Genomic DNA, 13985 nt, shown 5'->3' with positions numbered 1-13985 from the left:
GTTTCCCAATGGGATTGCACCATTATAAAACACTTCTGTGAATCAGGCCCTAAGCATTTAGAGTATTCTAAATTTATTAGGAAAATTACATCTTTGTCCAAATATATTTATATTCAAGGAAAACACTTTAGTTGCAGGGACGTTAAGGTGAGAACTGAACGCAACAAAACACCAGAAATTCAGCTAAAGCCATCTTAACTTCACGCCCCTATTGTGCAGCCTATGACCACAATGATGACATCACAGATCACATCACTGATGACATCACTAATTACATTATGTATGAGAACACTGCTGACATTTCAAATCACATCACTAATGCAATCACTGGTGACAACACTAATTCCATTGAATATAACTGATTACATCAATAATAGTATTAGACATAACATAATTTATAAGTTAGCTCATGAAATGTTTGATTACCTTAATAACAATTTAGGACGTAGAAGAAACTAAAGTTTGTTCCTTGAATTTCAAAGGTTTTGTTACAAACTATTGCTCACCTTAACGTCACTGCAACTAAAGTATTTCTTTGAATTTCAAGGGTTTTGTTATTGCAAATATTTTTAGAAGGTTTCCAGACCACTAGCATGATCTTCGGTTTGCAGGCTTTGAGAACTCACAATGTTTTTAGGCAATGCGCAGTGAGATGAAATTATTTGCCATGGACCACACACTTTGGTTAAGCAGTGTGCTCCAAGCGGTACACCCCTTTTTGGTGCCGTCATTTTGCTGTGCACCGATTTGGCGCAGCCATTCCTCTGCAGTGCCCATTTCAACACGCCATTTCGGCGAGAAGCCATTCCGTGCCATTACTTTGGTGCGCAGGATGTTTGGACGTGGCTGACATTGCAGCCAAGTCTAAACGCCCTCATGTCGAAAAAGATAACAGGACTGCACTGCAACACACCTCGCCACCTCTGATTTGTGTTGCTTTTCTTTTAATTAAATTAAAAAAAACATGAAGCCGTGAACCCTGTTCTTCCTGAGTTCAAGAGCCACCATTTAACCACTAGGCCACAATGGCCAGGTGCTTCATGAGGCATACATTTCAATTAAATATGCTCAATGATAAAAGGCTAGGTGTGAAACTTGTGAGAATCCAAACAATAACGTCATTGTAGAATAATGGTTAAGTTCTGCATCTTGAACTCCCGCATGCCAGGGTTCTCCGATGGCAGTTTTCAGCATAAATGTGAATAATTTCTATTTCATTTTTTCTTTTTTATAATGTTGCCCAGAGATGGTGCAGTCTTCTTTTTGAATATATGTGCAGTGTAAGAGGTAATGTGTGGTGTGAGGGTGTGCATGCCATCTTAGAGGGTGTGCATGCCATCTGAGAGGGTGAGCACGCAATGTGTGTGTGTTTGATTTGAGTGTGTACATGTGTACATGGTGTGAAGGTGTGTGTGAGGGACTGTTCCAGCAGTGTGCATTTGCCTTTAGAAGGCGAGTGTTAGTTTGTGCGCATGCATGTGCCCCCATGTGTATATGAGCATTGTGACACATCGAGGGTGAGTTTTCAGTGTCTTTGTGTGAGTGTGTGTGTGTGTGTGTATGTGCATTTCTCCATGTAATTGGGAAGATGCCCATCCTGTTCTTGCTTTTTTGTTGCATTTTGTGACTTGTAGTTTTGTTTTGTCCATCAAGTGTCCTGTACTACAAGTCCCAAAACGCAAAGTAAAAACTAAATCTGAATGATCATCTTCCAAATAACAAGGGACGTGTTCCATATAACAATATATACAAGACATGTAACTTGCCTATATTCATGATTACTCCTGCACCTCTATTTGTTTGGGTTGAATGGCAGTTGGGGATTTGTAAGTTGTTGAAGGAGGCGGTACCGTGTAGAATCAGAGGAGGGAGAAAAAAAGTTTTACAAAATTTTAGCGGGGGAAGTGAGAATAAGGGTCTGAAGAGGAGTGGTGTCTACTTGCCCCCGCCGTTTTCAAAGTCTAAAAGTAGCGCAATATATTAAGGGAATAATGGGACTGTGTGGCAAGCCCCTCCCTTGAGATGCAAATATAGTCTTGTTTGCGCTTGTTCACATGCAATGGAAGAAACACAACTATTATGAACCCTTTGGTAGTGCATCTCAAAAGACCTTCTTAAAATCAAATCATGCAGTGATTGGGTGAACGTTTCTATGAAGGTGTTAGGGAGAATTCTCATTCAATGGCTAATTTCCCTCACCTAGTGAGTCCCACAGTAGCTTTGCTGGATCTCTGGAGTTTATTTTTCCACTTGGTAAGAGTGTACCCCTTTCTTTCCACTCTTACCTGTGCTTTGCCATGTGTATTTCCTCTGTTTTTGTGATTGTGGACTCTGGAGTACACCACTTCAATAGCCCCCTTCTTTTGTGTGTTACACCGCACCTTCAGTGCAGTGACACAGGGATGTCGTTCAGACTTCCCACCGACTCCATTTCTGAGAATGACTACTGTCCCCCAGAAAAGAGTAAAGTTACCAATTAACCACAGATCCAGTACACTCCATCTTACATGGAGTACTGGAAGGGTTAACTCTTAGCCCTTTTTATCTGTACCTCCTAGAACATTGTTTCGCTCTTTTAACATTTAGAATTGGCTGTTGGCAGTGGTATCTACCCTAAACTTTTCTACCGCGGTTATCTTATATAAACGTGGTAGTATTGTAGGCTATTGTATTCGCATCGAACTTAAAGCCGCTTGACCAAATGCTTTTTCTTTTGGCTCCGGTTGAGTTTATTCGCCATTTCTTTTTGTTAAAGTCCTTCTTGTGTTTTACTTTGCGCGGCAAACTAGGTTTGCCTCCTTTGTTCACTACCTTTTGGCGGGCTTCTGCCCAGAAGCCCTCCTCTAGGCACCTGGGTGTCTAGGTGGGCTGAATGTGAGGGAAGGGTGTAGTCACCCCCTGCACAGGGTATCCTAGGAAACCCAAGTCGCACGTTGCTATGATTGGCTGAGGTGGTTGTCCGGGCCGGACAACCCCCCTGCTGCGTGATTGACATCCAGGCTGTGTGAATGGGGGATTTTCGTATAAAAGGCATGTCTCTTGGTCTGGAAGTCAGAGTCCCCACTGGAACTACAAGGAACCGAAGAGAAGCGGAGAAGAAGTCGACTGCTGCAACTATCCCGTCCCGGTGAAGCCCTGCTGCAGTCCTGAGCTATCTACCCTTCAACGACCAGAGAAGATCCAGTCCGGAGTCTTCTTCCCTTGAGCTTGGTGGGGATAACCAGCTCATCTTCGACAGCCAGAGGATCTTCTTCGTGGTCAAAATCGCTGCACACTGCTGTAGTGGTCCGGATAGCCATCTGAAGAGCCTCTCCTATTTTTAAGGTGCGCACCTTTTATTCACCGTTGCTGCTACCAGCTTCATCCCTGTGTAGTGCAGACCCCTCCAGACGTCCTCCTTCGGATCGAAGCTCCAGGAACCGAGGGTCTGCAGGAAACTACCAGGAACAACTGCCATGGCACCAGCTTCTTCCTTGAATAAGGTACTGTGTTCTGCTCGAGGAATTTGGGTGAATCCCTTTTTCTTCATCTCCAGGGCTTGCCCTTGTCTTCCCTCCTTCTTATAACTTTTGCTTCCTCTGTTGACAATATCTAAGTACTCCTGGCTCTGCCGAATCGTGAACTATCTGATCTGACTGTGTGATCCTCGACAACAGGAACCCGGTTCCACTTGACACTGGCTCCGGCCTATTGACTTTTGAATTTCTGTCTAAGAGTGTTCTCTGATTCTGTCTGCCTTGACAAAAGTATTGCCTATGATTTTTGCCCCCAACTCTCTCTGGGTATCTCAGGTGCTAAGCGTGTTTTTGCCCCGGTAAAATTTCTTGCTGCGGATACGCGTTTCTTTAGTAAGACAGAACTGTCATTACTGTCAAAAAGTGATCGCAAGTGTATTCCCGGTAACGTCTTTTGTTCCATAACACCGGCCCGCTAAAACACAGGGTACTTACCTTGAAGTATACCGTACAAAGTGAATTCGTTAGTTGTAGTATATTTTACGTGTGGTTTTTGAATTAATAGAAGTGTCGTGTTTATAACAAATGGTTCAAAAATAAATGTACTTATATTTTTTACCTGAAACCTTGAGTCATTGTATGCTTGAGTCACAGTAATTGTGGTCCCTTTGTGTAATCTCTGCTACTGCTCATATACTCTTGAGATAAGCCTGGCTGCTCCGCTACTGCTACCACTTTAACATAGTAGTACAGGCTTGTACCAAAGGTAAAGCTTGCATTGCCACCTGTGGTCTTAATTGTGTGTAGTGGTCCCTAAGGGCACTGCACAGGATTCTGCCTAACAGAAGGAGGCCACATGGAACAAAGGCAAGCCTGTTAAGACTACATAGTCCAGAATACATAGTGTTCACCAAAATATATTGCTTTAAATTTAAAAAAGCCTTGAACTCTGGTCTGCCAGAGTTCAAGGACCAGCATCCAACCACTACGCCACAATGGCTTAGTGCTTCATGGTGCATACATTTCATACTTAGACTACAATTTAATATGTAAGCACAAAAGTGATGGGTGGAAGGTTTTGAATAAATCTGAACCACTGGCATTGCTCTGGGCAACCTTCCACACCACCGTTTTTTAGCCCGTCTGCGCCATTTCAAAAGGGGTCCAGCCTTATACAAATCAGTCAGGTACTGCCACCAATGGTAGCACCAATGGTAGCAGCCCAGCCCGAACTGCCAGGTCCCCTCTGCACGGAAACACATGCTGGGCCTAGAGACCCAAGATACTCCTCACTGATGAGGCCCAACAAGGCCGAAACATATTTGGGGATGCTTGTGGTCTCATGCAGAAGGGATGTGACCTAGCAGTTCGGGCTGGACTGCCCCTTTTGGGTGGGACCAAGCCTGATTTGCATATGGTCTTTCCCTTTCTGTAATGGCTTGGCAGGCGAAGAACGATGGTCTGGAGGGTTGCCCAGAGCAATGCCAGAGGTTAAGATTCAGTCTAAAGCTTCCAGCCATCACCTCTTTGTTTTTGCTTTGTCACCCCGAGTGGGACGGGTATGCCCAGACGTGGGTCCCCTGCCTGCTGGGCCTAGAGACCCAAGCTACTCCTCACTGATGAGGCCCAACAAGGCCGAAACATGTTTGGGGATGCTTGTGGTCTTGTGCAGAAGGGATGTGACCTAGCAGTTCGGGCTGGACTGCCCCTTTTGGGGTGGGACCAAGCCTGATTTGCATATGGTCTTTCCCCTTCTGTAATGGCTTGGCAGGCGAAGAACGATGGTCTGGGGGGTTGCCCAGAGCAATGCCAGTGGTTAAGATTTAGTCTAAACCTTCCAGCCATCACCTCGTTGTTTTTGATTTGTCACCCCGAGTGGGACGGGTATGCCCAAACGTGGGTCCCGTGCCTGCTGGGCCTAGAGACCCAAGCTACTCCTCACTGATGAGGCCCAACAAGGCCGAAACATGTTTGGGGATGCTTGTTGTCTCGTGCAGAAAGGATGTGACCTAGCAGTTCGGGCTGGATGGCCCCTTATGGGGTGGGACCAAGCCTGATTTGCATATGGTCTTTCCCCTTCTGTAATGGCTTGGCAGGCGAAGAACAATGGTCTGGAGGGTTGCCCAGAGCAATGCCAGTGGTTAAGATTCAGTCTAAACCTTCCAGCCATCACCTCTTTGTTTTTACAATTTAATATGACCAATTGTAAAAGGCTAAGTGTGAAACTTGTGGAAATCCAAACAATAATGTCATTGTAGCATAGAGGTTAAGCGCTGCGTCTTAAACTCTTACAGGCCAGTGTTCTCGAAGGCAGTGCTCAGCACAAATGTTTTCTTATTTTGTTTTTTCAATTTTATAATGTTGCCCAGAGCCAGTGCAATACATATCCCATCCTGTTTTATAATGTTGCAGTAAATAAATGTGTTTCAAGTTTAATCCATATTACAAACTGTAAAGTGCCTGCAGGTTCATGCCGCACCAATTATGACCTTTCGTGCCAAAACATGCTTGCACCGAGAGGTACAAAATGCAAAGAGCCTGCAGGTTCATGCCGCACCAATTGCGACCTCTCGTGACAAAACATCCTTGCGCTGAGAGGTCCCTGCGCCCAACTGGCTGCGTCTAACTGGGTGTGCACAAACGGGACCTGCGGCGAAACGGTTGTACCATAACGGCGTGCGCCTAACTGGCTCCGCCGAAATGCCCTGACCCATGCTCTACACCCCTTGTTTTATGGCCGGTCTCTTGGTGACTGTTGTGATACATTGCACGACTCAACTAACCAAATTTGAGCAGCACAGAAACAGGAAAAAAATGACTAGCTGCAAGAATAACATATGCCCAGGTACTTTCTGCACCCATTGCGAAAATCAAAAGCTGGCACTCATGACTGTACGCACAGTACTGCTTAGCTTCAAAGTGAGGAAGCGGACGGCCCCCTCAGGGCATTGCTCTAAATGGTCTTGTAAATTTGCCTCTCTTATTAGGTACCAAGGCCTGAGGATGCTGGCCTTTTCCTCACTTTAAAGCTAAGCAGGGTCGTTCCTCATTACTTCATGGATGGGAGACCCAGGTCACCAGTGATTATTCACTCCCGATGTCACGGTAGCTGTAAAATGTCTACTTTGTATAAAAGATTGTAGGCTTTGAGAACTCCCAATGTTTTTAGTTAATGCCCTGTGCAATTAAATTATTTGCCGAGGATCACACATTTTAGTTAAGCAGCGTGCTACAAGCCCCTTGTTTTATGGTTTGGTGAGTGTTGTCAAACATCGAACAACCCCAACTAACTGCATTTAAGCAGCATGTAAAAGGGAAAAGAATGACCAGTTGTAAAAATCACATATGCCCAGGTAATATTTTGCCCCCATAGCGAAAATCAAAAGCCGGTACCCATGAATATATGCACAGTAAGTGAACATATATCTTAAAGTGAAATATACAAATATAGTTCAATAAGCATACTCCTTAGACGAAAGTGTGCAAGACAAAATAGCATTGTAATGAGCACCAGAAAAATAACCTGAACGAGGAAATGTTCGAATAAATATGCTAGCAAAACATAACAGGTGCTCACCTTTTAAACCCAACTACCTGTAGTGAAATATTCCATGGCAAACAAATTCCCAATACAAAAGAAGTGCTTGTGGTCTTGTGAGTAAGCGTCTGAACTAGGAACATGACAACCTGAGTAAAATCCTGGTAGCCAAATACTTGAGCAAGCCTGCCAACCTAAAAAAAAAAACATGGGGTTGCGTCCACCCTCTGAGAAAAAGTTACACTGTCCACCCACGTGTTCTTTGCTGGTGCCCTGAAAAGCAGCCACAATCATGGGAAAATGACTGCACCAGTGTCCATTATTGCAAACTCTCTTGCAACATTGTGGGCAAATACTCATGACTTACTTGCACTTTCATCATTTTGCCTCCTCACCCCCCTGTTTGGCTTTCAACAATACTCTGCTTTATAAGCTAACCTGAAATGTACACATAGCATAGTGTCACAACAGATGATTGTGGGTAGAAGGCCTGTGTTTTGGTGCGCTATGCTCACTTCAAATGAATTTGACGGGGCTGAGCTGCGCACAGTGAAACATAAGAAAGGCGCACCCACTGACACCTAATCATATAGAGTAACTGTTAGGGATATGTCACGCTCCCAGCGCTCTACCCTTAAGTATTGATAATACTAATAGATTCAGCACATAATCAAATGTAGATACAATAAAAGTACATTTTCACTGGTTGTTTATTGCAAGAAGTGTCCAAGGGCAAGGCTGACACTTCTTCCAATAAACAACCAGTGAAAATTTACTTTGATTGTATCTACATTTGATTAAGTGCTGAATCTATTAGTACTATCAATACTTAAGGGTAGAGCGCTGGGAGCATGACATATCCCTAACACATACCATAGTGTCACTTCAATATATAAATCCTTACAGAACTATGTTAGGCAAAAGGTGTACAATCGTGGCATTCTTCCCCCCCATCTTGACTGTGAGACTACAACTACCCGAGTGCAATTCAGCAAAAAGCAAAAAAATGGCCTCTGAGTGCAAAGCTTTCAAGGTATGACAGTAGAACGGTTTTGGTTTAATAAAAAATAATGCGGATACCGTGTGCTATGAGATATTTAAAACTAGGAAAACACACAGCATTCAGGAGTGTGGACTTTCTCCCATCCATGCTGTAACCGATATTGACCCTGCTTAGTTTCACAGGGAGGAAGGATCCAGCCCCCTTAGGCCATCTTTCTCTAATTGGTCTTGTAAGGTGGACTCATTTATTAGGCAACATGGCCTTAGGGGGTTGACTCCTTCCACGCTTTGAAGCTAACCAGGGTTCTGTCTCAGTTACTGCCTGAATTGGAAACCCACTGTTGCTGTAAAAATAAATATTTTCTTTTTATTATTGACTTGGGAGACTTCAAATTCCAGAATGCTATTCAGCCAAAGGCAAAAAAATTGTCTCTGAGTGCAAAACATTCAAGGACTGACAGTAGCACGGGTTAAAAAAATAAAATAATTTGGATGCCCATTCGACCGGCCATCCATGCAGTAACTGGGACTAACCCTGCTTAGCTTCAAAGCGGGACTGGCCCTGCTTATCTTCAAAGCAAGGAAAGGTCTGGCCCGTTTCTTTAAGTAGTCTTGTAAGTTTGCTTCATTTATCAGACAACATGGCCTGAGAAGTCTTGCCCCTTACACACTTTGAAGCTAAGCAGGTTCTGTTGTGGTTGCTGTATAGATGGGAAACCTAGATGACAATAGTGTCACTGTCCATGGCCTTAAGCCATGACCAGTGATTTTTCGCCACTATAGCTGTAAAAATATCTTAACCACACATACCCTCGGCTATCCGTATTCCTTTAGAGCGGCAACAAACAAAATGCTTTCCTGCCCCCCTCATCTGTGCCAGCTTCCCACAGTTCCCAGATGGCCTCCCCACCCCCCCTGCTCTCTCCCTTCCCCCCAACATCACACTCTGTTTCTGTGACACAGTTTGCTTTGAGATGTTGGCTATTCCAGGCTACAGAAAGCTTTGTGTTGCAAGCTCATTCCCTAGACCCCCTCTAATTCCCAAATGCCACTAGGTGCCCTCCAGCCACCCCCCAACTCTAGCGTGATGGCCTTTGCATGTTTTTTGACCTGCAACTAGCTTTTTTCCTGCGTTTCATTTTCCCATATCCTTGGCTATAACCTTGAATATCTCTCTCATCGAGAGAAAAACAAGATGGTGGTTGTTTCATTTCTAAAAAAAACTCTGGTTTCGGGTAAATCCTCGAGATATAGCTATATACCCCCTTCTCTGTCAAATATTTAAATAAATACTGCACGGAATAACCCCAAAACACACATGGATCGCGAGTCAACACTTCGTGCCAAAGTTGTTTCAGACCTGGTACAAATCCGTAAAGTGGTTTGGGCTGTGCGCTTTGGCAAAAATTGACCTTGTTTGTTTATGTGAAAAGGAATGGGAAGTACGCCGCAATTTTGGAAAATAAAATAGTTTTTGTCTGCTTAATATCTTTTATATTTTCCACCGAATCTTTATGAAACTTTGCAGTCCGGGGGGGGGGGGCGAGCTGTGAGTCCTTAATCACTTTCCAAATGTAGATTAAATACATGACTTGAATAAAAAGTTATTAACGATAGAGGTTTGAGGGGCTCCTATGCGAATACGCTCACCTTAACTATAGGGCGGCTATTGCCGCCCTGCAATATTTCCCTATATTAGGTTCAAATTGAACCAGCCCCTCACTCTTGAATTCTGCAGACCTAGATTAGGCATAGATGGAATAGCTAGGAATCGTAGACTTTGTAAGATGGCTGACACTCTAGAAACCCTTAAACATTTAGTAGTGTACTGTGAACAAAAATATTAGAAAACAGCGCTTTAGTTATTTTTATATTACAACTATCAACAAGGTAATGAATCTCGTTGGCATTGATTGATGGAAGGGAATAGTATTGCACAATTGCTAGCACTTTATAGATTTTTAAAGTAACCTTTTTACTTTGATGCAAATACAGATTTGTTTAGAACGATATTGTAAATGCAAATGCCCATTGCTGGTTATGGATGAGAAGTAATAATGCATAAAATGCACTTGCTGAAACGCCTTGTTTGGTAGCTTTTACTTTTCAAGTGAAATTCACCCCACATTGTGAGTCTCCCAGCATTTATGTTGGACTGTTGGATTTTTGGACTAATTCTCCAGAGTAATTGGCAACATTTTCACACACTTACTCATCCTTTTACACTGAGCCTGGGAACCCTTTTTACCACTTTTTGGTATTTTTAAATCGAGGTATGTTTTCCTCCAACTTTTCTGGCATCTACCTTTTCCTATTGCTGCACACAGCACTTTCTGTGCAGTGTTGCTGGGAGTTCCTAGAGCTTCCATTTTCATTCTTACCTGTGACAACACAATATTAGCAGCGCAGGGGGACACTTTTTGTCTCACCTGTATTTAATTTTGAGAGACCAGCACGCCCAACCTTAAGTGGAGTGCTGAGGTGTAACAATGTCTCCTTTTTCTCGCCTCTCCAGTAACTTTTTGGTTACTGTGACAAGATAATCCAACATGCTGGTGGCAGTGTACCTTTATACACAACATTTTGTGAACTTGTGTCGAAGGCTGCCTTCGCAGCTGAGGCAAGGGACACAAGGGCCATCATTTGCCTAAAATGGCGGCTGTACTTTTGAAAGCCATGTTCTCGATGGCTTGTCCTGCCTTGAGCCTTCTTCTACCTAGCGGGGTGGGGGAAGTCTTGATGGGTTTTTTGTCTTTGGCAGGCTTCCCAGGGAAAGTCTGCAAAAACGCTCTGAGTGCCTTACAGGACAGGAAGTGGGGGAGATGACCAAAACTCCCCTCGTCTTTGTCCTGCAGTGTGCCTGCCTGGAACCAATTTGCACTGGGAGCCTGGCTGTCCCCATTGGAAAGCCACCCCCCAGGTTTGAATGGTGCATGAGTGGTGATTGGTGGACTCAGCTGGTGTACCTGGATAAATCTGAGGGTCCTGGAGCTGAAACACAGAGTCGACTACTGGAACCAAGATTCTGATGAAGAAGAAGGACGTCCGCAGCCACTTCCAGCAAGCGGCAGAGCCATCTCCACCTCTCTGCGACAGGGAAGCTCCAAAGAGGGTGACTTCCTCCCTTGGACTAGTGGACCTTACTAGTCCATAAGACAAATTGCATTTTGCGCCCTCCCTGGAAGAGCTGAGACCTCCATGGCCCGCAATTAGCAAATGCCTGGGGTCATGCGCCATTTTGCGGTGCAACGTCTTCCAAAGAGCGGTATTGTCTGAAACTTTGTGGGCATCCTTCTGAAACTAAAGAAACTGGATCCTGCTCCTGAAAGTCCCCTCAGCGAAGATGAGGACTGAGAACTGCAGCAAAGTCTACCGCACGGCAACCGTCCTTAACCTGAGCCATGAAATGTGTGCCAACATGGCAGTGCTGCAAACATCCTTTGTTGGGCATCTGACCACATGAGAGTAACCGCCAGATCCACGTTCTTAATTCCGGTCGCCAAGGCTGCAAATCCTGAACCGGGGTCTGCTGTCGCCTTACCATGGGGACTGTCGCGCTGCATCAGCTTCTTTGCCTAAAGGTACTGTCCTGCTCTTAGCTACTTAGATAGAGCTTTGCTTTGTTGTGCTTGTGCTTCTGAGGGCTAGAGATAGCTGCATCTCTCACCCCTCTAGGGTCTTGACCTACATTGGGGTGGGCAACCATTGTGTTCTACCTTGCCTTGGTACACCGGTCCTTGGGGAACTTCAGCGAGGGAACCTCCTCATTTCCTTGCTCTGTGAAACCTGACTGTTACCAACCTGCAAACCTGAAGAGGTTCTGCTGAATTCTGCTTCTTTGATCCCTGTACTGTGCATTATTGCCTTGCCTTCCTCAGTTATTGGATACTTGTGCCCTAGTGTCCCTTCTGATTTTGGAAGACTCGCCTGAAACAGGATTGGACTGTTTAAGATAGGCTAAGTTGAAGTTAATAAAAGTTTTCGAAGTTTTACCAAGTTTCAATATGTTTCAGAAGGATTGATTATGTGATTTGTTAACATTATTGCTATATTTTTGTGTGATAGTACTTCCCTTACTTGAATGCTAGAAGTCTTAGTGTATATAAATATATACCTAACTCCAAGTCTGTAAGAGTTTTCTTGAACTAAGTGTATGCTCTGAGTCCTGCGTACCTCACTACAGCCATCCACCCTCCTAGACTAAGCCGGGCTGCTCGTCCACAGCTACAAAGCCTTTTGGTAGCTCAGGCTAAACCTAAGGGGCCCAACGCTGTTCATCCAAGGTGGGCTTTCTAAAGTCTTGTCACAGACAGAACTTTGGCAAAAACCCTCTACCAGCACTTTAAGGCTGTGTATTAATTTGTTGATCAAATACAGATGACAATGTAATGCTGCCATAATATTATAGATTTTTGCCTTGCTAGGGTAAATGATTAGGAACTGTTTTATTAATGTTTGTTGTTGGTTTTAGCCCTGCAGTCCCTGTTTTTTTGTTTTGTGTTTTATTGTTGGATTTAGTATGTTTTTGGATGTTGTGCATTTTAAAAGTGTTGTGTAAGGTTTAAATGTGAAAACCAAATCACAATAAGAATGTAATAATGAATTCCAGGTTGTAACTTGTCCTTTTGCTGGAACTCTGCGTGTACATTTTTTTCGCAATCTATATGCTGCATCCTTGGTAAAGCAACGCAGAGGACTTATGTTGCATGGATTGCCACGGGGCATGTTTATCCCCCCTGAAGGACACCACAAAGAAAGGCAGCCATTGTGGATCCGACTTAAATAAGGGAAAATGTAGCTGAAAAGCTTGAAATGCTCTGTACACATCATCATGGATCAACAAGAACGGGCGTTTCCGCTGTAGCAAGATCCAGGTTCCCCAATGGTATGTCACCACTTGAAAGAAACTGGGTTCTGGGAACTCTTAGGGTGAGACTACTCCAGTCAATTGATTCTCTTTTATATTGTACCAACCTGTACATTGCTGAGGAAGGTGAGCCCAGGTGACTGCCTACTCAGAGACTGAGATTGTTTGCTAGGTAGAGGTGGGAGAACCAGGGAATTCATGGATAGCGCCGAGCGACCACTGAACCAGGAAGTCTGGCTTTGGTGAAAGAGACAAACAAGAGGTGAGCCGGCAAAAAGACACATTGTGCCCCACCAACCACAGCACAAAAAGCAGACCTAATGTACTGCCTCGCCACCCGCACAAAACCTACACTTGCAGCCGTGCCTCCCCGCCCCTAAAAATCACCCAGGCCTGGTGCCCTGCCTCCTCACTATTCACAAAACCAATTCCTTATGCCCTGCATGTCCCCTTCATGCCCACCCATTACAACACTCATAGGTTGTGCCATGCCTTGCCACCCTCACTACATTCATACCTGGCACCCTGCCTTCCCATCCTCCAAAACCCCAACCTGGTGTCCTGCCTCCTCTCTATTCACAAAACACATTACGACTCAGGCGGTAAGGGTTTTACGGCGGCGTTAACAGCGCCGACCCTTACCGCCTGAGTACGAGGTCCCTTAGCGCCATGGCGGACTTAACACCTGCTTCTAGCAGGTGTTAAAATCCATGGCGCTAAGGGACCATGGAGTTAATTACGCCACCGTAATTAACGCCTTCCCCACTCCCATTATGCCCTATGGGGCAAAAATGGGAATGGGGAAGGGTAAATGGGGATTGGGGACTTACCGCCCCGCCAAGGTCGGAATGGGGCGGTAAGTCCGCCAACCACCATGACGTAAACGTAGTTTACGCCATGGTGGTAAAGTCACGGCCCAGGCGGTAACTTAACGCCTGGGTCGTAATGAGGCCCATTGCCTATCCCTGCACAGTATTCACACCTTGTGTCATACCCCCCCATTCCTGTTGCCCTGACTCCCATTCTCCTCAAAACTTGTGTCTTGCTCCACAGCACCCATACCTGGTGCCCTGCCTCTCCATCGCCCACAACAAAACCCATGCAGAGTCCTCCCTGCAACCAG

General features: G+C 44.8%; 1 protein-coding gene across 1 annotated transcript in view; it reads right to left on the bottom strand.

Moving 5' to 3' along the window:
* SC5D (sterol-C5-desaturase) overlaps positions 1-13985 on the bottom strand; it is a 220354-nt gene that overhangs the window by 62563 nt on the left and 143806 nt on the right. The window lies entirely within an intron of this gene.

The sequence above is a fragment of the Ambystoma mexicanum genome, chromosome 9 (assembly GCF_040938575.1).
Source record: "Ambystoma mexicanum isolate Mex_15411 chromosome 9, UKY_AmexF1_1, whole genome shotgun sequence".
NCBI lineage: Eukaryota > Metazoa > Chordata > Amphibia > Caudata > Ambystomatidae > Ambystoma > Ambystoma mexicanum.
The sequence above is the reverse complement of the archived record's forward strand: the minus strand, read 5'-3'. Positions and strand labels throughout refer to the sequence as shown.